This window comes from Haliaeetus leucocephalus, unplaced genomic scaffold (genome assembly GCF_000737465.1).
Source record: "Haliaeetus leucocephalus isolate CR32 unplaced genomic scaffold, Haliaeetus_leucocephalus-4.0 Scaffold741, whole genome shotgun sequence".
Lineage (NCBI taxonomy): Eukaryota > Metazoa > Chordata > Aves > Accipitriformes > Accipitridae > Haliaeetus > Haliaeetus leucocephalus.
Window position 1 is genome coordinate 2,406,740 of NW_010973177.1, and position 26,390 is coordinate 2,433,129.

Consider the following 26,390-nt stretch of genomic DNA (forward strand, 5'->3'; position numbering starts at 1 on the left):
GAACAGGTTTGATTTATAATACTTGAATTAATTGTGTGCTTCATAACTTATTTGGTAGAAAGGGTTCAAGCCCATTTCAGATAATTTTGCTGCCCATTGTATATCTACAAGTCTTTTGCACTGTCTTATACTCCCTCTCCCCAAGGGCTACGCTTCCACCGCTCTCCTTTTAAGTAGTAAAATTTGTTATTGTTGGGGAGTTGGCAGAAACAGAGTAACGTATGTGCAGACTTGTGTCTCTACATCCATCCGAGAGGGGCAGCTGTAGCTCTAATATGGTCTTTATTTCTGTGCCAGCAGATTAGAAAAGGATTATGGAAAAGAAGGATACCAAGGGAAGCATCATTTCATGTCTGTTCCGAGGCAATACTCCAGCTGGCATCAGTCGCTATTTACTCTATGTTTTACATGTGGGATCAACAAGGGAGATGCAAAAAGAGAGACCAGGAAAGCCTGGAAGTAGAAAGCATATTGTCTGGCAGTTTTCATTCTTTTATATTTAGTGTAGTGCCAGTCTGCAAGACGACTACAGTACACACAGCAAGGTTGGATTAAGGATTTGGGCACTAGCCAGCATTCGTGTTCCTGCTCCATCACAGAGTCTCCATGTAGCCTTGGGCAAGCTATTCAAGGCCAGATCTGAAACAAGAAGGTGTGACCACACCAAGAGAAGAAACACAGTGAGAGGGATCGTCAGGTGAGTTGTGACGCCTCCATAGACAGTATAGAGCCATATAGAGACACAGCTTGGGACCGGGCAAAGGGAAAGCTGGTGTAGACTTCTCAAAGTTGGCTACTTCTAGTTAACATGGCAGAAATATGGATATTTCCACATCAGACTCCATTGCAAGGCGCAGGAAATACCAGACAGATAGAAAGCGGGGAAAGCAGGTTCCAAAAGCCTAAGCTATGATCATGAAAATCTCTGTTCTTCAAATTCTTAAATTCTAAAGATCTTGCATTGTTTTTAACTTAAAAATTCCTTAGGCATTCAAAAGTTCCAGTTTTGCGTTTGGCCCCAGATAGATCTGTCCTGGCTGGGCTGAGAGGCAGGACACTCATTCTGTGCCCACTGGTGCAGAAACCATCTCTAAGTCTCATCTGGGGAATCTTTGCCTTAGGTCTTCTCAGACTGTACCCAACACAGACCAGTGGGTTTGGGTTGCCCACCAAATGCAGTCATGACAACTGTTAGTTTGGAAGCATGATTTAAAAATAAAAAGCTCAATTTTGTGCAGGATGGAATACGCCCATGGGCTCCATCCCATGGCCCAGATCTGGTGTCACACAGTCTCCGTGTGTCCCACATACGCAGCCAGCGTCCCCACCACTAGTCTGTTCTACCCACCTCTGGAAACCGTGTCAGCATCCAGGAAGCAATTCAAGATCCATTGGGCTGGAGAGAAAGTATGTGTGACCAAACACACTGCAAAGTATAAAATCTACGGAATCAGGGAATTACGGGGTATGAAGGCTAGCATGCATAAGAGAAAATTCCCACTAATGTCCCAGTTTGGGTACCTAAGTTCTCTCTCTTTTTTTTTTTTTTTTAACCTTAAAATCTCTTTAAGTCCTTGGGACATAGGCACTTGTAAAGGCACTTGCCAGTTGCTGCAGGTTTGGGGTTTGGGCTGAAGTCTCTTTCCAAGGAACTCAGGTCTTTGTGGAAGGAAAGCTGTTGTGCCAAATAACAGCAAGTGACATATTTTATATCCACTACGCTGGGCCTGTTAAAGTCCGGGAACTCATTTGAGGGTTAGAGTGAAAGACTAGTTCCACTGGATATATTCTTACTGGGAAAAACTTTCCAGATGTAAGATAGTGAGTTATCATCTCCTAGGGCAGAGGAGAAGTGCAAAGCAGTGCAACTCTTAAAACTTGTTAGAGAGCAGGGCACCTGCACCAGGAAAGGCATTACACAAATGGACATGAGATGAATTAATAGGCCCTTTTTTCCTCCAGTTGAAATATATGATCCAGAAGAAAATACACAAACATCAGGGCCACGTCCTACTACCCAATTATTCAGAAAGGATAGAGTCCAGGCTCTGCCACAGAGAAACACTTAGACTTTCTCATCAAAATGTGACTCTCTGGCAAAGTGAATACTCTGGGAGGTCAAATGCATTACCACTCAGCGCAGTATCACTTCCAACAGCCTGAATGAAGGATTAACGAAGATGACTTGACATTTACCTAGATTCGTGTGCAGCTAATAGGGTTGATAAAAGTGCTCCATGAATAATTTATATTGCGTAATTCACAGATGGAAAGATTCATCTTCTTCCCATAAGCAGAAGGGAAGGGGGAGGGTGGGACGTCAGACAGAAAAGATTGGTCTCTAGCTCCACATACCCTTATCAGTGGAAAGAGAGGTCAAGACTCCCTGGTTTAGTATCATGGTTACTTCCATTAAGGAAGTAGTTTTAATTACACAGAAGGTTACAGCTACCCTTTTTTTGGGGGGGGAGGGGAAGTATTTGGGGTAATTAGCAAAATAAGTTGCAGCTGAGGTCCTTGTTGTTGGTACATGGAAGGACTGAGCACAGTATCACAGAATAGTTGAGCTCGAAGGGACCTCTGGAGATTGTTTGCTCCAAGATCCATGATCAAAGAAAACCCAGCTACAGCAAGTTGTCCAGCAAATTTGGGTTGGGTTTGAAAATCTCTAAGGACAGAGACTCCATGACCTTTCTGGGCAACTTGTTCCAGTTCAGTCACACTCACAGTAAAAATGTTTTTTCTTATATTTAAATAATTGATTTCTTGTATTTCAATCTGTGACCATTGTCTTTTGTCCTGCTACTAGGCACCACTGAGCAGAGTCTGGCTCCATCTTCTCTACTCCCCCATCAGGTATTTATACCTATTGAAAAGATGCTCTGTAAGGAAGATCTCCCAAATCAAAACAGCCCCAGCTCTCTCAGCCTTTCTTTGCTGAGAGATGCTCCAATCCCTTAGTTGTCTTTGTGGCCATTTACTGGACATGCTTGGGCATACATCCAAGTCTCTCTTGTTCTGGGGAGCCCAAAACAACTCAGCGCACCACATGTGTCTGACCAGTGATGAGCAGAGCAGAAAGATCACCTCCCTCGACCTGCTGGCAATGATCTTCCTAAAGCAGCTGAAGATAATGCTGGCTTTTTTTTCTGTTGCTGGATCCTAGCCAACTTGGTGTCCACTAGGATCCCCAAGTTCTTTTCTCCAAAGCTGCTTTTCATTTGGTCAATCCTCAACATGTACTGGTTCATGCAGTTATTTGTCCCCAAGTGCAGGACTTTGCACTTCCCTTTGTTGAACTTCATGATGCTCCTGTCAGACAATTTCTCCAGCCTGCCAGGGTCCCTCTGGACAGCAGCATATCCAGAGCCAGTGGTTCAGCCAGTATTCACTCCACCTCACTGTCTGCTCATCCAGACCAGACTTCATCAGCTTCTCTATGAGGATCTTACGGGAGACAGTGTTGAAAGCCTTATGGTCTAAGTAGACAATGTCTAGGTAGACAATATCCACTGCTCTCCCCTCATCTATCAAGTCAGTCGTTTCATTGTAGAAGTTTGTCAAGTTGGTCAAGCATGGCTTCCCCTTTGTGAATCCATTCTGACCACTCCTGATGCCCTCATGTGCCTCATGTTCCTGATGACTCCTGAGGTCCTTTATGTGCCTGGAAATGTTTTCCAGGATTAGCAGCTCCATCACCTTCCCAGGGACCGAGGTGAGGTTGGCTGACCAGCTTGTAGTTCTCTGAGTCCTCCTTCCTGCCTTTTTTGTAGATAGGAGTGACATTGGCTTTCCTCCAGTCCTCAGGCACTTCTTCCAATCACCCCAATTGTTCAAAGTGGCCTTGCAGTGACTTCAGCCAGCTCAGGGCCCATGGAATTCTGTATGTCCAATTTCCTTATGTATTCTTTAACCTGATCTTCTTTCACCAATACCTTGGTAGAAGGTCCATTGGTCTTTATCTCCATACACTTGAAGTGGGCCCCCTTTAATCCTGTATTGTTGATTACAAAGTCCACATCACCCTGCACTCTGCTCGCCAGCCTTGTCCACCACTTGATTGTCCTCACTTGATTGCTGGCTGTCATTTCCCAGAAGGTGAAGACTGAAGAAAAGCAGAATGTATGGTGACCTTCTCAAGCCAATGCTACCATCATCTGTTGCAGTGGTATTTGGACCATGGATGCGGTGAATCCTTGAGTTCACAGGGAAAGGTGAATGCGAGCCTTTGGGGGAACAATTTCATGTTCCAGATTACAGTTAACAGGAGCAACCATCCGCTCTTTCCTGCAGTTCATGGAAGGGGTGACAACTACCTGTCACTGTGCATCTGGTGTTCTTCAAAATTCTTCTTGTTAAACCTCACAGCTACTTGTAAGAGAGGCTTAGAGAAAAAATGGTTTGCCCGGAGCCAGCATTAATGAGGTTGATTCCTACTTGTGGTCATAGCACTCTTATTCAGTTTGGAAAGCACTGCTGTGGGGTTTTGTTCCTTACTGTGATGGGACCACAAATCAAGCACAACTTTCAGAAGGATGTGTTTAGATAATTTAGTAATATCCCCATGAAGACTACGGTGCCCTTTAAACTCAAAAAGCTGGGTTGTACACAGACTAGAATAATTACCTTTTTAATTAGGCCAACTCAAAGCAATTAGGTATAGCAGAGCAACATTGAGAAGTTTTTTGAACAAGACATCATGTCCTTGCTTCTCCTTTTGATTTCAGTCAGCTCAGTGGTTTTCTGGGCTTCAACAAATTCTGCAAAATTTCTTTGTTCTCTTCAGCAGTTTCCCAGTCTTGACCTGCAGCCTTCCAGGTCCTTGCTAAGCTCTCAGTGTTTGCATCTTCCTGTGCCTGCCATATCCTTCAGTCTTAAAGCCTTCTTGAGAAGGCCAATTTAAAAGAACAACTCCTCCCTCTGCAGATTTTCATCTGACCCACTCATTTTTTACAGGCATGCGGCATATGTTACAACTTAAACAAATCAGGTATCCTTTGCCATAATCGATCACTGAAAAGGCTGTGTCCTGTTGGTGTAATGTGGCAGCAAGCTGAGTTTCACTTGTGATCAAAACTCTCCTTTCCCCAAAGCTGGGTTGGTTTGTACTTCAGTGCAGTGTCCTTGAACAAACTGGCTCCACATCTCTATTCATCTCTACATTAGAGCTGAATCTTATTTTGAAGATGCTTTTAAATGAATGACAAAATTCTTCCTGCTTTCAACAGAAGCAAAATTTCTTCGCTTGAGTTGAATTTTACTCAGTCAAGAGTTCACACTTGTCTTGGTAAATAGGAAAAGACATAACCAAGCTGGTGTGAGGGATTCTGACCAAACTCCCCGAGGCTGCACAGAAGGGTTAAGTCTTCAGGGACACGAAGCCAGGACATCTGCCTCCAACACTAGAATCTTCTAACTCAGTAAAGGGGCTTGGGCATGCCTTGACTTTAGTACCACAAAGTGCACACAGCTCTCCTCAGCATGGCCCTCCTCTGCCACCATCACGGGACCTCAAAGAACAGTGATACCACTAAGAGTGAAGTTGTTAGAACTCCATAAACAGGGTCAACATAGCCTGGGTTGTGCCCACAGACCGGTCGTGAGCAGATAAAGCCGATATTGCAAAGAAAGGGAGGAAGCACCACAGCACAGCAAACACTGCTAAACCACGCTCTGCACAAAAAGATCTGAATTACGTGGCTTCTAAAGCACGATATTTAATTAGAGGCTGGGCTTGTTTTCTAGAACAAACTGTCGGAGGTACAGAGCCCTTCATGTGATGCTTTGTACCGCTTCATTCAGCTGAGGTTCTGGCTCTTTGTATATTCAGAAACTGTGCAAGACTGCGTCTGTCTGCATGTGTGACACTCACTGGCAGCTGCATCTCCTCGGGGACATATTTGTGGAACACCAGCTATTTAGTGCCATCTTGTTCGCTCAGTGGGCAAAACAGAAATCACTATGGAACAAACCCAAAACAAGCCTTTCCTCTCCTGGAAGATCTGCTGGTAATGAACCTCTCTTATCTTGCTAGACCACCAACACGTGTAAGGTGAAATGACATGCTGAATGTCCTCAGGAGACTGAGCCTTCTTGCACTCTGTTGGATGTGTGGTATCCCAGGCTAGGTTTCCACACTGCTCTGATACTGCATCAAAGGCAAGGATTATTGCTTTTCTGTAAATTATGGCTGAATTTTAACACGAAGTAACTTCTAGTTCCAGACCGAATTGCTTCAGGTTGCGTAGGAACGAATGCAAAGGGACCTGAGATTCATTTACCAGAGTGGAGAGAGAAATGATAGTGATACGGGAGAGAAAGGAATCAATTTGGTGAAAACTCAAATAAATGAGACAACAGGAGCATGTTCACTTCATGCCAAGTGAAAAATCCTCTTGCTGAATACAAAAATTAAATATTTCTAATTTGGAACACCAGGAAGAAAAATAAGGACTGAAGGACCATGTTCCCTAACTGGAGAAGAGATGTTTCCTCACCCCAGCTGCCAAAGCACTGACCCTGGATGCAGGAGGCTCAGTTTTCACCCCTGCTCTTGCTTTGGTGTATGAAAAAGCCACATCTCCATGTCCTTTCATCCTTCTGCCATCGGGTATATGGGGCATAGTTGCTTCTGTTGCTACTTTTCCAATTTGCTGGTACATGGTGGGTGTAGATATTAGGAGACAGGTATCTCACCTCCCGTGTGAGTGTCCCAGCTTATGCTTGGGTTCAGGGAATACTGAAAATGGGACCCCTCTGACAGGAGAATTTGAGGGAGAAAACACCACTACAATACTGACCTGAGGCTGCAGTCTCTGAAACAAGCAGCACATAGATGTAAAGCTAAGACTCCATCCTCCAGGGAATAACGACGTGCCTATGGAGGTATAGACAAGTCTGAGCTGGGCCTTGCTAAATCGCTATTATTTTCACTAAGGCAGGGAAGAAGAACGAGTTTAGCAGTCAGGACAATTAATAATCAAACCTTATGTCAGGTGCAAGTTTAATTAGCAATGCCAGATGGAACTGCATCAACAGGAGGCATTGAATGCTCCCTCTCCCTCATAGGAATATGCTACATCGCAGCCGCACGGGTACTCCTCCGGGACAGGGGGGCTGAAATCTCTTCAAGCAGAAGATGGAATTAGATTTAGGTTTTCATCTGTGGGCTGATGCCATAAGCCCTGGACCATTGGTTAACATCACCTGCTGTGGCTATTTTGCAACTGTAATGCTCCTCTCTCTCCCCTTCGTTTTCTATTTATGCTGCAGCTACTTAGCGACTTGTTTAAAATCCTGAGTAGTTTTGGGGAAAAACTATATGACACTTTCTGTTGGTAAATTAACTTCTTGCCCTTCCATTTCTTACCCAGTTCTCAAGCTTCTTCCGTGGAGGAAACATCCAAGGTATTGTAAAAGTTTTTTGTTTTTTTTTTTTTAAGCAACTCTTTAGTAAATAAACTGCATCTCTGCAGACTGCTTACTTCCATATTGAGGAGGTGGAACTCATCTAATAATCATTACAGTACAATACTTCCCCTCGAAGCACTCCCGGGAGGCTCTCTTTATCTGGCAAAGGGTAATGGAATATTCACACCTAATCAACACGACACAGAAATACAGTTCTTTAAACGGGAAAATCAATTTTCCCTTAATATTTAAAATACTAACAATGTACTTTGCCAGAGCTAAGCAGTTAGATAAGATTATACATTCACTGCTGATGATCAGGAGCAGAGTGTCTGAAAGGGAGGCAGGCAAAAGGAGACATACCGTGGGGTTCAGTAGTAATAACTGTTTGCAATTAAAAAGTAATTTATTAAAAAAAAAAAAAGAAAAAAGAAAAGCGTTAGATGAGTCTCTCCTTAGTTCAGTTCCAGACACAGTTAGTTAAGATTTATTCCTACCATGCCAGTGCAAAAACCCAACAGTGTCGATCCCTCAGGTTAAAGGCTTCTTTTGCCATCCTTTCCGACCTTTACAGGGCTTTCTCAGCCAGCGGTATCTGTTGGGATCTGTGACACACAAACAACTTCTCTGGCATTCTGGTCCCTTTTCCCTTCACCATACCCCACCGTAACTTGGTTTTGTGAGTCACGGTGGTGGCAGCAATTCTGTCCCTTGAGATGACGGTAGGAACTTCCACCGAAATTCATGTGATAGAAACCTGGATTGTCAGCTAAATGTTCTTTTTTTAATGAAAAGTATTTCCTTTCTGTGGGGAATTCACAGTGGCTGTTTAAAAAAACAAAACAGAACCCCAAACCTAAACAAATTTCCGTCTCAAATCCTTCATTTTCTTATGTGAGAGAATCTATGGGATCTGTTTGCTTGTTTGTCTGCCTGTTCATTTTTTTAATGAAAAAAAATCCATTTTCCTAATAAATGAAACTACTTATAGGGGATAAAATCCAACCTATTTCTTCTGTGCAACATCCTTGTCTTCTGAGAATTTCAGTTATGTCCCATTTGTTCCTGCAGTCCGCCCACAGTGCTTCCTTTCTTCTTTCTTTTCTTCAGTTTCTTTTTTTTTCCTTCCTCCCATCCTCCCCCTTTTTCAAGGTCAGTCTAAAAAATCCAGCCCTGGGAAAATGTGGAAAAATCTAGCATTTGGTATTATTGAAACCCTGATCAGAAATCAGATTAAAACCTGAAGTTTAGTGATTCTATGGATGTATGCATATAATAGGTATGATTTATTGGATGTGTCAGGGGTCCATTTCATCTTTAAATAGGAAAGCCATGAGGTGTAACTTGATGACTTATTAAAAGAATGTCACACTAGCTAAAAAGAGTGACACCATAAAATATTTAAACACACAACAATTTCTGGAGAGGGTCTTGTCAAAAGAATAACCCGGCATAGCGTTTAATGGAAGAAAATAATTATTCACAGATTGTTAGTTTTACTTTCTACAAACAATGAGTACGGCTAATTTTGTCATATCACTTGCTTGTGTTTACAAGCTTCAATCGCTCCTTTAAAACACCCCAACCTTCCCAGGGCACATGGATTGAAAAGGCATCATTTTAATGGGCTTGTAGCTAATTAAAAAGTGTGACATTCAGAATGTGGCTGGAACATGGCATAAAAAAGTAATTACAGAACAATACATCATGTCACGGACAAGTGGCTAAATGTGAGCAATGCGCTGGCAAATATTATGTAGGAAAATCCAGCTCGTGCTAGGCTCTTACATCCGAACAGGACCCTGCATGTTTCAACTGGACACTGGTGGATATGTTTTCTTTACAGAAAAGTTTTAAGACCTGTTTTGCAATATCTGCAAGGTTCTGCCTTTGAGGCCACAGAAGCAGATTGACTTCTGTCCTAGCAGCGGGCTGGCTTCTGGCAAACACGGCATGGCAAAAACCTTTTGATTCCCAGGGGCAGCATTTTGTGCAGTGAGCAGCAAAGATTTCTGGTCTTTGCCTGATGTTCTGTATCACAGGCCGCTCGGTCTCCTTGGCTGCACCTACTAAGTAAATAAATACATTGGGCTTGACTAGTCCCCATTTGTATAGGCCATGCAAAAACCCACAGAAAGAGCCTGAATGAGAAAGGCTACTGAAAAAGATTTGGAAATGATAATACCTTTCAGGATGAGGTCCTGTGTGTGACGCCTTCCTATAGCAGCATCCACAACCCAGTCATTACGTTACTTTTGAATGGTGCCTTCTTACCCGAGCTATCTGTATCGTTGTAGCCGCATATAGCTACTTATGTAAATCACTATAACTATTCTTTACTTTGCCCTAATGACTCTGAGCCTGGAGATGGAGCAGAAATGCAGTACCTGCACAGAGCTGGTGGCAGAGCTTGCTGCAGAGCACGTTGAAGGAGGCAGGGAAGCTCAAGGAAAGAATAGGTCAGCTTGTTGGAAAGGAAACAGAACAAGGTTAGTCTTATCTATTTGACTTCTGGTAAGTGTAACAGAAGGATTGTAAGAAGGGATTTGTCAAAGAGTCCAGTATGGATCATCATAATTGAGGTCTCCAAATAGATGACGATAGGAAATATTGCTGTATGGCTGATTAAGTTAAATATTTTTGTGTGCTAACCTTCTTCCCTCCAGCTTTTCAAACTATTTCTATTTATTGCAGAAACTTAATTCTTTTTCTTTCTTAGCTGTGCATATTGGCTCACACTGCCATAAAGACTAAAGGGGTTTTGGTATTTCCATATAAAATCTTGTTAGAATTAACCCCAGATTCATAACTTAGCAGTCAAAATGGACTCCATGCTGAACTCAGCAATTCATTTTTTTCCAAAGAAAATTAAGAATATCTGTTCGGCTGCTTTTCAAGGAGAGTAATGCAAGAAAAAGGAAAAAAGGGAATAAAGAAAGAAAACAAAATGTACTAGTACCATTAGATTTATTGCCTTATTTCTTTGTCTTATGTAAATTTAAATGAAATTTTTCAGACCATTAATCTGTAACATAAACTATAGTCCTCTTTGTATTTAATTAAAAATGGATAGATTGATACAAGAAGGGTGAGATTTTCAGAAGTACTCAATGTTGGCCGAACTCTGCTTTGACTGAAGTTGGTAGTGAAACTCCCCCAGAATCCATTAAGAGCAGAGTAGAGCATGGCTGAGCATTTCTGAAAATCCTACCTCAAAATCCTTACCAAAGTGTGGTAAGGTATCATTTCCAAAGCACTGCAAGGTGCTTAACATTGTGGTTTCCATTAGGTTCAGTTTATTCTTTTTTTTTGGCTAAAAAGTGGCTTGAGCTCTTTAAAATATACCTCCCAGATAGCTTTTGTGGACTTTAAAGTATTCTCTTGAGCTGTTGTCGCTGGGTTCAGAAATTCAGACTGGCTAGCAGAAAAAGGCATTAAAAGTGTACATAAAGAAACTGGGAGACACGGCAAGCAGCAGTGTTTGGAAGCTGAAATGAAACAAATAAATGCTGCAAGAAAGGATTTAGAAAGTTTTAATGGATTACTTGCAACTGACACAAACCTTTAAGAGCAGTAATAGCTTCCTCACCTCTGTCCTCTTGAGATCCAAAGTAAAAACCAGAAAGCATGGATGAACCAAGCACAAGAGATGAGTCCTGGTGCAGAGTTGGGAGAGAGGAACTACACTGCAGCGTCAGAAAAGACGGTTCAACGGAGATCTTAAAACCTCATAAAACTCACTGTGTTTCAAAGCATCGGGGCTGATGCGTCAAAATTTCAAGGCAAGCTTTCTACTATGGAAGCCCATTTGGCTTATCGTTACCATTGGGGAAGACATAGTGTGTTACAAAGGACTCGTTCCTAAGGGATCAGATTGAGAAGAAGATATAAAGTAAAACAACTGACCTGGCGGCTGTATCCCTAACAGGCCAAATGCCTATGAAAACATACGGTCCCTTTGCCACCGCAGAGGCTGTAGAGAGGCAGTTTAATGGGGCTCTGCACAGAAATTTTAGAGCCTTTCCTACCACAGACATAAATGATACATTTCATCTTTATGCCAGCCTTCTAAATCACAAAAAAGTAAATGCAGTTAATGCTAAAAGGCAGAAGCCCTGAGCTGCTTCTTTGCTTTGCTATTTATAGTGTCAGGGCCAGCTCTGGCTTAATCTTCTGGGTGTAGTTCAATATATTTCTGACCCAACCAGGTAGAACGGAAGCCTTGGCTATATTTCCAAGCTCTCAGAGGTTTTAAGACAATCCCACAGCTTTCGTTGGAAGTAGTTTTCACATCGCACTGATAAAGAATCTCAGGGAGAGTGTAATTGTCCACAAGAAAACATCAGCTGTGGAGCAGAACCCCCCTCCCCGAAACAACAAAACAAAGCAAAAAAAAAATTAGGAAAGGGATGTACTGACTTTATTTTTCCAGCAGATGTCTTTTCTGAAGTCCCTCCCTTCCCTGGCTCCATTTCTGCCATGTTAATTGTCATAACTATCCCCTATAGCTCCTTCGTAGGAGAATTGTAACAATTAGCCCGTGACTTTACACCAGCTGTCTTGGCATAGACGAGGCAATGTGCTTTGGACTCCGAACACCTGCAAACCCAGTGCATGGTGGATGTTTGGATGCTAAACCAAACAGCTGTTGCATTTCAGGCTCATTCTTTTGTGGCGGGGGGGGGGGAGGGAGAGATGGAAAAAATGTCTATATGCCCGAATGCCGTAGTCTCCCCTTTTTGCAGTTTGTTCTGTGTGTTCCCTTCCAGTATGTGGCATCTCAGCTGATTAATGGATGGCCCTAGCAGTTATCTGGAGGTTACACAATCTGTAGGGTTCCATATGTTACCAAGCTTTGTGAGTAGCTCTGAGTAGCTAAATATAGCAAGGGGGGGGAGGGGGGGTGAGAAACAACCCTACATTTATTTTGATTTATTTCCAATTACTCCCTTTTCAGAGCTCTTAAAGGACAGTTCAATTTGGTTTGTACACTTCTCGATTAGTGTAATCTGGAAGCTGGCAGTTAGCACTTTGGCAGTTTTACCCCAGTGAGTTTAATAACCAAACGAGAATTGCCGAGAACAGTGGTATCGAATTCACAGAAAGAGCCATGAATGCATTTTTTTTGCCCGGTAACTGTTCAGTGGGATTATTCAAGAGATTTAAATGTGGGTGGCATCAATTTGAAATGCAGATGGTGTATCTTATTAAACACCATTTTAGCTATTTGTAGTGCTCAGAACAGTATTTGCCCTGAATTTAAATAACGATGTACAGTATTTGTTAAAAAACATGCTTGGGCATGTTTTGTTTAATTAGCGGCTTGAAATTTCCTAGCATATGGCTTGTCATTTGGTAAAAAGATATGCAATTATGAACTTCCTTGAAGTTTTACTATTTAAATGCAAAATTAACTTACTATGTTCAGCAGTTAATGGCAGGCCATTAAATATAGTATTTACTAAACAAAAGACATATAGGAGCAGCTCAGTACGCCTATGCCATCTGTACCTATAACACTGTACATCTTTTGGTTCATAGGAGGTGGACTGGACCCAGTCTGCTCCCACAGTTCATTACCAGAGTTTTCTGCACGTCAGTGCAAACGACATCGTGTCTGTTTATTATCTTTAAAGGCCTGGATGCTGCTTTAGAAACATCAATTTCATTTTTATTCTTCAGAAAAGCAAACAGACCATCTGCTTAGATATCCAGTACCTTCTGAAGTGCTGCAGATTTTTTTCCCTGTCAGGTTTTGGATGGCCTTTTAAAGTTTTTGGAACTTTTAGTTGCTCGCCTGTTCAGTTTTCATTAGGAAATGGAAATGAGAGCCTGGAAGACTAAAGGATGATGCATGTTTTTTTTCCCATAACTTACCTGCTTAGTTCCTACTCCTCATCACGACAGATGACTAATTCAGCGTCTGGCTCCCTTCCACCAGCTCGAGCCAGTTCCTCCATACACCACCTTCATCATTCCCCAGTCCCAGCAGAGCTGATGAAAAGACTTGCCTCGGGCCTCTCAACCAACCCTCATTGCAAGCAATGCTATGCACTCAAATGACTCACAAATCGGAGGATTCTCATTTTTACTCTTGAGAATGACTTATCTTGGAAACCAAAGAGAAGCAACGAAGCCTGCTGAAGAAGTGTGAAAAGAATGACCCCCAGCCCGACACATTAATTTCCTTCACAAGTCCTATTTCATGGCTTTATCACACACTGCACTTCTTCAGACACAGACAGCAGGATTCATCTCAGCATATTATAGACATCTATGTACGAGCCGGGCCCTCCTAGGCTTAGTGGGTTTTTATGAGAGAAATAGGCTCTTTCAGGAATTTACCTCTTCTATACATTTCCCTCGGGAAGAGGTGAATGACAGCCCTGAAATGCCTGTCATTAACTGTGAAGGGACTGTAGGTTTCTACAACGTACATGTCTGCTTTTTGGAAATGCAGACTCCAAGTGCAAAGTTCACGAAATCTCATGGCTGAAATCTTAGCTGCTGAGATCAGTGAAAAATTCCTGTGGATTTTGGGAAAGTCAGGTTTTCACTTTCTCCCTGTCTTATCACTACACTGTCTTGGTTCAGTAAAAGCAAGATGCTCAGCACCATCAGAGGGACAACCAAAGCCGTGATCCTTTCCAGGATGAGCTGCAAGCAGATGAAAGGAGAAACAAGTAAGCAAAAAGGGAAAAATGTGGGAAATCGAAGCATTAACTCATATCTCTGTTTCCTTATGGATGGTATTTAATCTTCTCATTTTAGCCATGGTTGCCAATACCTTCGCTTATATTTTTTCCATCTTTCTTCCCACTAGTCTGACCACAGCATCCAACGATCTGACTGACCTGCATCACTCCCTCTTACTGTGACTTTTTCAGGCTTCTCTTTGTGATTTACATAGACTTGACTCCTGGCTTTACCACTGTGCTTCCTTCTGCTCACTCTCCAGTCTGCCTGCTTCACTCCTTTTTCTGATCGCTGTTGTTTTTCTACCCCAGCTCTGTGCCTCTGTTATTTTTCACATAACTGGCTTGATCTCTTTGTCTAATGAACTACTTTCCTGTCTCCCAGCTCTCTCCTGATGAAGATGGAGAGAGTTTTATCTCTTCAGTCATAGAACCCTGGGCAATATCATATAGCAAACTGAATTAATGATACAAAAATAGGTCCATAATACGCCCACTCTTTCTTCTGCAATATAGGAAGTGACTACCTCATGGGGAATGTTTCTTTCATTATTTAGGTTCAGCTCTGTTTTCCCTGCCCAGTAATCAATTGGGTTTTGTAACTATAGAGCCAAAGAATATGGAGATCAAGGGCAACATGCTCAGCACTTTGCACACACATACAGCCAAGGCAGAGACTGCACCTAACAGGTAGTGATAATTTCTAAACCCCAACTTAACATTGTTAAATAGATTAGTTTGTGAGATTCTCCATATAGAGAACTCAAGTTTTTTCATATCATAGTATACACTGTGAACTCTGATCCAAACTGATGCCAGGGCAGGTCAGAGTGTAAGGACTCTGGACTTTGAAGCAGGGGATTTCTACAACAGCGTGTGCATGCATATGCCATGTCTATTTGAAAGGGACTTTGAAGCAATGGGGTCTCTAGACCTGATACTGACTTGGATGCTGCTTGGGAGAAAAGAGAAGAGAAGAGAAGAGAAGAGAAGAGAAGAGAAAAGAAAAAAGAAAAGAAAAGAAAAAAGAAAAGAAAAGAAAAGAAAAGAAAAGAAAAGAAAAGAAAAGAAAAGAAAAGAAAAGAAAAGAAAAGAAAAGAAGAAAAGAAAAGAAAAAGAAAAGAAAAGAAAAAAGAACCACCACCTCATGCACAATGTTATATTTTTTTTAATAGCAAGCTCTATATCCAGTTTGGACTCTAATTTTGCCTTCTAATGAAGTGCTTTTTTAAGTCCAGCATCCTCCAAAAATCTGTGTCATACTTCCATTCCAAAGACAATTAATTCTGGACTGCTTTTTTTCAGACCTGCCATTGTCTAAAACCCAGCCAAGATCAGACAGGAACTTTCTGAGATTTTTTTCCAAAGTTCTTATGGCCACCTCCTTTTGCCATGGTCAGCAGCCAGTCCCTGGGCACTTCTAAATATCCTGGTAATGCCTTTCTGCATCCAACGTGCCTAAAGACCTTACATGCAGCCTCCCACCTTTTTTTTCTAACAAGCTCCATCAAACATTATGGAAGAAATAAGCCATATTTTGACTCCCCATTAAACAGTTGTGACTGGGAACAAATATTGGGAATAGTCGGCCTCAGGGAATATTTTTAAGAATCTAAATATTGTTATTAAAACTACAGGAATGGTTCATTAATCCTTGGAGAATGTTTCCATTAGGTATTAATACAACATTACTGTAACTTTCGGCCTTTGAATTGGGGCTTCTTTTTGACTTATTTTGGCCTACAAAATGCTTCATTTTGCATTCAGACATGCTGAGTTGAAATATCGTTTTATCCCCTGATCATACGTTCCTTGCTGGACAAAGGGCCATTTTTTTCTACAGAGAAGAAATAAAAAGGAAGAAATTAAAAAATGCACCAGGTCATCCATCCCTTGTGGCTTTAGACTGTCAATCTAGCAGCAAAATAAGACCATCCACATCAGAAGAAACCAATGAGGCTTGGCAGCAAACCATTAGAGGAATGGTGGAGGGAGGAAATAATTCAAACTTTTAAGAACACAAACACTTTCTAAAAAAAGAGAAAATATGACTTTTCATCCCTATCCTCCCACATCCAAATGGGATTCATTGTGGTGCATTTTTGACCTGCTCAGTTGCCCCAAAGTCTAAGCCAGTGTTTATGCCATCCAGTCAGAGGCAACTCCAAAAATACAACCACTATTAAAAAGAAATGCTACTAATTATTCACCATTGGCGAGCTCTTTCCTCTAAGTTGTTGTGAACCAATACTCAAGTGGCAAGTTGTGGTCACTGTGTTTCTGGATGTCATTTCTTAAAAAGGAGACATAAAAGACACCTTGACAAGTTGTCATTAAAGATTTCATGGCAATATCTGTAAGTGCAGGGATGCCTACTCTGTTGCTGTGGCAAAATTCACATTCAGATGATTACATTTTGCCTACTTACACTCAGCCTGCATTTTCAATTCCATATGTCATTCTTCTTGTCTTCTCATCTTAAATTGCTGTATAGCGCTGCTGTGCATTATTAAACAGTTGCCACATTTCACCTCAGTGGATCTTGCATTTAAATAACGGATTTACAAAGTCTGTGCTGCTTTGTTAGGTTTGCCTGTACAGCTGGTTGATTTTTTTCCAAGAAAAAAAATTTACTTCAGAAACAGACTTGAAAAATTACTGTTTTTTATTAAAAGTTGTCAAAATCTTTTTTCTTTTTCATTTTTTTCCCCCAGGTTTCTGGCTTTCTGAATTGAGAATGAAATTAAGTAGATGTATATAAAAGAAAAGGTGTTAAGAAATCAATGTTATTAACAAAAAAGAAAAAGATTTTCCAATTAAATATCGAAAATTATTCCAAGGGTATTTTAGACATCTGGTTTTTGGATTTTGCTGTGAACTGAAGGGAAAAAAAAAAAAAGGAATCCATTTCAAACAATTGAGAATGAAAATGATGCCAGAACTGCAAATATCACAACAAAAATCTTTCAATTGTTTCCAGCAAGTTCTTTTTATGCATCATCTTTTGAAACTTGCAAAGTATTGTACCATTCAGAGAGAAAAAACTGTCTTTAATTCTGTTTCTCAGTAGATGTATACATAAAATGAAGCCCAAGTGCAATTTGTTTTTTAGGTTGGAAACTCAATGAGACAGGGATCACTGCTCCATGAAATTAAGCACGTTGTATGCAGGCTAGAGAAACGTTCCTAAAAAGGCAAAGGATTAGAATCTGTCCCAAGGAGGATACAGTGGCTGTCTAGGGGATTTAAAGAAATGGAGAATTTAGTTTTGGGCAATGAAATAAGAAAATATGTATGTTAGGGAGGTGGTTGATGATCAGAGGTATTACCTGGTGATATCTGTTGTGCTTCAGCTACTCTTCAGTTGTGGCAAATGAAGAACTTGGATTGATTGGCCCAGGCAGGGAAACCATCACAGTGTGCGTGTGTTCTGTTATCTCGGGAATACAACAATCCCCCAATGCAAAATTAGAGCAGTCAATACCCTCAGAAGAGAACTTAGACTATTCTAAGACTCATGGAAAGATCCCTAAGGACACAGATTCCCTAGAAGACTTTAAAAAGCTTTAAAGCTTCTCTTGTTATCTATAGACAGCTTCATAAAGTCAACTGCTAGAATGTGTTAAAATAATCTGTGTTGTAGGGTCCTTTTAGAAACGATATATTTCTCAGGATCAGACTTCTAGCCAGGGCTGAACATCTCACTCAAAGGTTAATATCAGAGGGAGCCCTTGTCAGACCCTGCTGTAGAAACAACGGAGGTAATTTTGCAAAGCAAGAGGAAAGCCAATATGTACCACGCATTTAAAAGATGTCACTGTGTCCTACTTTAAAAAAAGTTCCCTTTGTATTTATTAAGACCATAGCCTCCTTAGCTGACCATAAACAGTTTCCTTCAGCTCTGAGAACAGACAGGATTCTGCCTTCTGGATTTCACACATTTTGTTCTGGCTATTAGTAAGATGTCAGGCGCTATGTATTTCACTGATGCAGAAAAAGATAGGCCTCCCATCACCAACTGTCATGCATCCAATCTATGCTTTAAAGGAAAGCTGAGATTGCAATCAAATAATCTGGTTTAACAAACTGGGGCTCCAAGCAAAACATCTGGGATAAAATCAGGAGTGAACATGTTAAAGTTGGAAGAAAGCACCACCCTTCACCGTACTTACCACACCATGTAACTGGTCCCTCATCGCATGGCCCAAAAGAGAAGTAGGCAAGGTTTTACTGAAGACAGTAATTTCAGAAGGAAAGGCAGTCTGTGAGATACTGTCTCCAGCCAGGCACAAGTAATGGCTTAGGAATAAGCTCTAAACTGCCTTTTTTTACATAGAACTGGATTAAGAGAAGGTGCCTCACAAGTTAAAGGCAGCCTTGTAGATAAGGAAGGACAACCAGCATATAAAAGTCTTCTGGATGACTTTTGAGGGACTGATGCTTCTTACATCCAAGTTAAATAAGCAAGGCAGCATCTACACAGGTTACATCTTCAATGATTTTAAAGAATAGACAAGGGTTTCGTGATAGTCCAGTTTAGAGATCGCTAATGTGTGGCTAAATGAGATAAGGTTCCTACTGGACAACAAAAATTTCACAGATGAATTTCAACTATGTAGCACATTTTATTTTCAGGTCATTCCATGGACATTAACTAATTAGTCCTCAGAGCACCCTGGAGCAGACAGCAGGAAAGGATAGTTATGCAGACATGTCAGTAAATATTTAATTACTTCTTTTTTTTATGGACTGTTTTCATGGAGTAATTCCACACATGGACTCATTGATATCAGCCCATTAAAAGAAGGAACAACTGTGACATGATAGATAAGGCATCTTTAAAAAAAAAAACCAACCTACATGTGATGTAACGTTGCGAGCAGAAATCACTTATTTCAGTGGGACACCGCAGAGAACAAATGAAACAGTAAAATATACGGTGCCACACATGCTCAGGAGACTTGCTTCTGAGACTCCCATTTTATCTTTAACTACAAATGCAAGATTGTCCCTTATGTTCAGCAAAGAGGTGCCAGAGGAGGGTTGCCATGGCAGAGGATAACCACATGAAGTCTCCCAGCCCCCAGCGCGTCTGCTCTTATTTCCACCCACTCACCCATCTGACCAGGTTGCAGCAAAGGTGTGATGCCTCGGGGCCCGGCACGCAGACCCACCAGGGAATTCTTGTCTGGGCAGTTTGGGGCTGGATTACGGCATTTCTCATCACCACCTGTGGTAAGGGGTCCAGGCACACTCTGAATCCGACCCGATAGATTTTCCACTCTGAGTGGAAAATGCTCCGGTCACCTTCCACTTATACCATTTGGGACTATGATTTTCTTAAATCCGTTTCCCTTGCAGGGTCAGGATTGATCAACACAGGACTTTTTTTGGCAGCCCAAAGGAACATGTTCTTTGGCCAAATCCTGTACCCATAGAATGTGAGACTAAATCTCGCTTTGCCTTCATACAGGTTAGTTTTTCAAATTACCCTCACACATGAGAAAAGGTGATGAGCACCCTTGTCACGTTGAAAACAGGGGGGGCTAGTCTTAACTCAGCACCTTTCAGGAGCAGTGCTTCAGGGCCATTTCATTCCACTTGAGTCAGGATTGAATCCACACTCTAGCTTCATGCTAAAAGGAATCCTGCCTATTTCTGATGGCTTTGCTTCAGAAGAAAAGTAAAACCAGTCTGCTGGCTAAATTTCAGTTTGGATAATTACATTTTGCTCACACAAATTACTTCAGTAATTTCAAAAAGGGGAAATTACTCTCTGCTTACTCTTCCAAAGCTGTTTCATAGTGCTAGTAAGAGAGATGAAATGGGCCAACCCACCAGAGAAGTGGCTGCATTTTAATGGGGGTTGAAATTCCCCCTGTAAAGTACATATTTTGTGCAGGGAACTTCAGTCCATGTCCAGCCTACATGAAAGATGGAGAGCTATTAACATCTTTCTGAATCCTCACCACTCTCAGCCTGTGATATACCTCTCTCAACCTTGCTCTCATGTATCAGACTGTCTCTCTGACAGCTCTTCTGGGATGGCTTAATAACGCCCTGTTCTTAACTCCTCATTTTCCCATTGTAAGCTTACTGGTTTCTTCCTTTCTTTCCTCCATCAGCAGCTCCTTTCCTTCAAGATCCGCTCTGTCACCTGGGCAGTTTTCTCCTGTTATTATCCACTGACATCCAGATTAGCTGCAAGACTGTTTGTCTCTGCATCCATCACATCTCGAGGAGCCAAGATTTGCAGACAAGCTAAACACCTTGCTGTTGACCTATGCACCCAGTTCTGCATGCCAGTGTAACACCAGCCAGCCTCGCCTCTGCTCATGACAAACTGCAGCTCCCAAATTATTCCCTTCTTCTTTAAATGATCCTTCTAGAGCCTGGCTGTGGAAATTGGGCTTTTAGCTTTCTTCATCCTCACATCTTTCTGATGCAAGCTGATTTTTGCTCTCTGTACCCAATCCAGTATTCTTATATCTTAGGCATCAAACCCATCACCAGTTTCATCTTTCTTACTCTTTCTTGCCCTTCTTAAATTTCTTCAGTGATCCCGTCTATCACATCACTCATTCCAGCCTTGATATTTCCATTGTCATCACTTTGGGTGTCATTCTCATGCCTGGAATGTCCTAACTTTTCCACATCCTTTAGGTCTGTGACACAAAATGACATTCTTCCTGCATCAGGGAATCAGTTACATTATCTTTATGATTATTCATTAAACAGAACTTTTAGAACAGCTAATGCATATGCATAAACTTATTGTTCGCAAGGTCTGATTGTTCAAACACTCATTCTGTGAATTCGTTACCACAAGATGAAATTTCTTCAGTGTACGAGGAACGGACCAAAAGACATACATGTAGGATGGGAACATTTTGAAGTGCAATGTGCAAGATTTTCAAGCAAAACACATGATATTTGGAGGCGAGGATTATGCTGCTAAATGGTAGCACATGTCTCTCTTTCCCAGCTGCTTCTTGCAGGGAAGCACTGCAGGTACCAGTATGGTGCACTAGATGGATTATCCCATCTGCTCAGTTGCAGAAATCCTGACATCCCTTCTCCCTCCCATAACCTCCCTCCTGCTGCTTGTTGAGCTTCTTCATTTGGTCAGATCTGACATTCTGCAAATATTTATGCACGTCTAATCTGAATATTGCCAGTAGTCCCACTGATTATGACTGATACTTGCCGGAGTAAAGTATTGGTCTAAATCATTGCATGAGCTGGAATTTCTTTGGGCAAGGACTGTAGGTAATTCTCACCAGATGTGAACTGATCTCATCATAGGTGCTAAAAAATTATTAGTTTCTTAAATCTTAGATTTTGCAGTTTCTGGATTTTGTAGCATTTTAATGCATTTGAGGATTCTGACCTTCCACTGTTATTCATACAGAGATGAACAGCCCAATGCTGAAAAAAGCACTAATATATTCCCTGGATATCCTTAGAAAGGAGAGAAAGACATCAGTGAAACATTGTATAACAATTTCCCAGGAAAAAATGTTTTGCTATGTCATGAAGTTAATTTCAAAAGCTGTGGATGTTGAATATTTGTGGAAGATCTTTCTCACAAGTCACTGTTTTTATTAGCTACACAGCACTTACCATTTCACTGTGTTCTTCTTTTGAATATCCCCATATCATTAATATTTTCTCACTAAATATTTAAATACTTTTTTTCCTCACTTTGTGCATCTTTTCTCTGTCAGTCCTCCCATGGGCTTAAATGTTATATTTGCATATTTATGTAATAATGTGATTTAAAGAAACACCAGGATGCAAGACGAACCATGGGTGCTGGACAGCCTATGAACAGAAATTCAAGACATCTGCCATAAATTATAGCAATCCTTTGGGCTCCTGTACTCCAAGAGAGCTTTGTTAAGGTCACCTATGTGTCATGCCATAGGCAAGAGCTATCTGGAAAAGAAAATTTAGGTTCCATAGATGATTCTGAAGTCTTGGAAAACTTTAAATCTTAAATCAATGGCAAAAAGGAGAATGCATTGCTTTATTTTGCTCACTTCATTTTTGTTCTGTAGAATGTAAATATTCCAACATTTCATTCCAAATCCACCAAGGTAGTCTGATCACACCAAGCCTATTCCTGTTTCTCCAGAATCAAAATGTGCTTCTCACTGTCCCTGCCTTTTTGTTGGGATGAGCTGGAAAATGGGAATCTGCTTGCTTTCCTCTGTGGAAAATGATTAGACAGACAGACAGACAGGGAACTGGGAGCTTGGAAACTGTCCAGGTTTGCTGCCAAATGCCTGGTGGGCTGGGAAATTTGATTTTTACTCAAAGGACTTAAAGTACTTCTCCTATGAAAAGAGGCCAGATGAGACCTTATGGCCCTGGAAAGCTTGGAAAGATCTGATCCTAAATCATCCACACTCCTATCTTCTTGAAATTCTGCCAGGCAGTCAAGGAGTCCAAGTTCACTATTATTTGTAGGCACAATTTTCAGGATCTTCACTGAAAACAGATCTTCTAACTGAAGTTTCGGCTCTTCAGTTTCTAATGGAGAAGCATTTGCTCTGAGAACTCCTATGTGTAGTTACACAGAGTCTCTCCAGAGCTTCAGGGATATATTCCAAGTCACAACCTTTACAGTGGGCTTACAAGGGAGCAAGGTAAATGTTGACTGCTTCAGCTGCATTCTTTTGCACTGGAAAGTTTCTGCTTTATAGATCACTGAGATACACTCGCAGAGCTGAAGAGAGACATCCCCCCCCAAAAAAATTTACATTAAAATCCCATAACAACTTCCTGGAGCAAATGCATATTTTGATATTACCTTTGCAGCATTGGGATTCATATTTTATGAAATCTTACTTTGCCATCAGTTCAAATCTGAGGAAATGCCAAATGAGTATTGGAAGGAACAAAGTGAAAAGGAGAGTGCCAAAGCATGGATGGAGGCTGATGAGAAGGTGAATGCTCAGATGGTCACCAAAGGTGGTACCGTCTTTTGCGTGGGCTGAAAGCAGCGGACATGAGCTCAGGTGTGGTGGAAAGAAGGGGTGGGATGGATGCGATGACAGCGTTACAGAGTGTCAGATCTAGATGTCTGAGAAAATGCAGCCAGCCAATGTGCCAGCAATGATTAGACTTCATATGACTTTTAGTATTGTCCTACAGCTAGAAGTCCTTAAATACCTGCATTGCATAACAGCACTGTCAGTTATTAAGTACGTCTTGTAATTGGCTAGGAAGTTGTTAATGGCAACTTGCTTCAAAACCAAACAGCTGGTTCTGTGAGCCTCTAGGTAACAACAAATGCAAGAACAGGAGGAATAGTAATAATTTAAATCCGCAATATATCCAGTTGCTGTTCTAAATCCTAAGGAATTAAGTTTATATATATATCTCAATGATAAACTAATCTTGACACTTTTTCTGTTTAAATATGTAGCAACTGAGCCTTCAAAAGGTGTGGATTTTTTTTTTGTTTTGTTTTTTATTTTATCAATGCAAAGCTAGTTTAATTTTATGTCATACTTCTCATTTATGCTTAAAAAACCCCCTTAAGAATGCTTTGTGTTCTTAAGAATTTCACTATCATAAATCAGTATAGCTGCACTGACTTAGAAATGCTGCCATGATTTATATCAGTTGTGGATCCAACTCTCCATTCTTTGGTGCTGGGTGCCAGCACAACAGTTCACTGAAGTTTACTAGAAAGTTTCTGATAAATAGGAGAAAAAAAACTTCACTTTTTTTTTTTATTATGAGAATTTCTTCTTTTTTTTAAGATTCTGATCCTGCAATGTACTTGAACCCACATTTCCTGCTATTTGCAAGGGACTCTCACTGAGTTCAGTGGGAAACTGGGGCTCTTGACCATCCTGCAGGACAGGACCCTAATAGTTGGAAGGAAATTGCCTTGCATCTTGTACAACTTGCTAATGTGCTTGTGCATTCATGCACAGCAATTGATCTTACAAGTTTCTGAGTCTTCACTGGACTTGCCATTATACCATGAATATTTTATAGCTGCACCACTATAATAACAGTAATTACATTTGCCCTTTTACAGAACCTTTTATCTAAGGATTTCAAGGTGCTTTATGGATGCTAATTAAGCCCCACGGTCTTCTTGTGGAGTCAGAATTATTATTAACATTTTGTAAATGGGGAAGCTGAGGTACAGAAAATCTGAACTTGACCTTGCCCAAGGTCATATCGCAAATCCCTGCCAGGAAGAGAGGAGGAATTCAAGGGTCCTTGCTTCAGACTCACTGTAGTTATTTACTCGATTTGGACTATGCCACAAGCTGAAGAAAAGTGTTTAAATTTGAAACGTTGGATATTTTCCTATTATTTGTCATATTGTAAATTTTTACTGCTCTGAAGAGTCACTATGCCCCTCAATACACCCTCAGAAAATAATCCACACGTCAGAAGGTACTCACTGAAATAAATTTGAGGTACTACACCCGGAGAACCTGATCCTATATCACAGATGCCAGTGGAGATACTTCACTAAGTATTAGCCCAGTTTTGCAGGTACCAATAGAAAACTACTAATGCCATCATGAGCTGTCAATGGGCTGTGAACAAAGTCCAGAGTTGAAAGGCACTTTTCTCTCAATCGCTTTACTAATAGTGAAAAGATGTCCCAAGGTATATTCTAGTGTCAGTGCCTGTCATTTAGATGAATGAAAATGACTCACTATGATTACTTCTTTGATAAACTTATTTACTATGAGAGTGCTAGCCCTTGATTGCTTTGTAAAAAAAGTGCAATTATGATACAATAATTATACAGTTAGGCTTGTGTCTAAAATGAACATGAAAAACACTTATTAATCCAGGGAAAATGAGCACATTTCCTGAGAGGAAAGGTACCTTAATGTACCTTTATCTAAGTGGGGTGCATGCTCAGTCACAGCAGGGCATGATAGCCTGTGGGAAGGAAAACTTTCAGAAAGAAATTCCAGATCAGCAAGCCCACATGCACAGCAGAAGCTGCAGTGTTTTTATCTCAGTCACAGTACTGAGGGAACATGAAGTGTCTCGACATTTCCAGCTTCAGACTTACTATGACCAAATCCACATGTGGGATTTCCCTGCGGCTGGGGAACAGATGTGTGCCAGGTTATGCCACGTGGGAAGTGGGATAGTGGTCCCATGCCCCAGGCTGCTGCTCCCCATGGCACTGAGCTGGTTTGGGATAGTAGAACCCACAGGACTATGTATATAAATATAAAATGCTCTCCACTTCCTAAAGTGGATGAAATCCTGGCTTCACAAAAGTAACTGGGAAATTATCACTCAATTCGGCCCATCCAGGCTGTCCTTCAGGGAGTTCAGAGAGAACTTTACCAGTTAGGAAGACACGGTAATTACTGTAAATGATGTAAAATCCTTTAAGCTATAAGAGACTTGACTGGTCTAATCAATATCTTGCAATAACAAGGTTCAGCCTGGTAAGAACTATTGTGCAGTAATAACATTGTTTATGATTTATTCTACTTAACTTTCAAGCTTTTGGTCCAACAAACCTATGCCTTTCAGCAAAACAGTATCACAGAGGAGCGCTCATGGGCAGAACCATTTGGATATTACCACAAGAAAGCGACATGCTCCTGGCCTGGGTGGAGGTTGAATGGGGATGAGTGGGGTGCCAGCACATCCAAGGTGAGCAGGAATAAAGCAAGACCACCCTTACCACAGAGAAATGCCTGGTGCAGACAACACACCTTGAGAAAAGAGTTATTCTCAGCACAAGTTTCCCATCTTTTTTTTTCTTTTCTTTTTTCATGGAGTGGATCCTCCTGGAAACTATGCTAGGGCACATGGAAAATAAGGAGGTGATTGGTGACAACCAACACGGCTTCACTCAGGGCAAATTGTGCCTGACATATTTGGTGGCCTTCTACGATGGGGTGACAGCGTAGGTGGATAAGGGAAGAGCAAGGGACGTCATCTACCTGGACTTGTGCAAAGCTTTTGACACTGTCCCACACAACATCCTGTCTCTAAATTGGAGAGACATCGATTTGATGGATGGACCACTCGGTGGATAAGGAATTGGCTGCATGGTCACACTCAAAGAGTGGTGGTCAACGTCTTGATGTCCAAGTGGAGAGCAATGACGAGTGGCATTCCTCAGGGGTCAGTACTGGGACCAGTGCTGTTTAACATCTTTGCTGGTGACATGGACAGTGCGACTGAGTGCACCCTCAGCAAGTTTCCTGAGGACACCAAGCTGTGGTGCAGTTGACACGCTGGAGGGAAGGGATGCCATCCAGAGGGACCTGG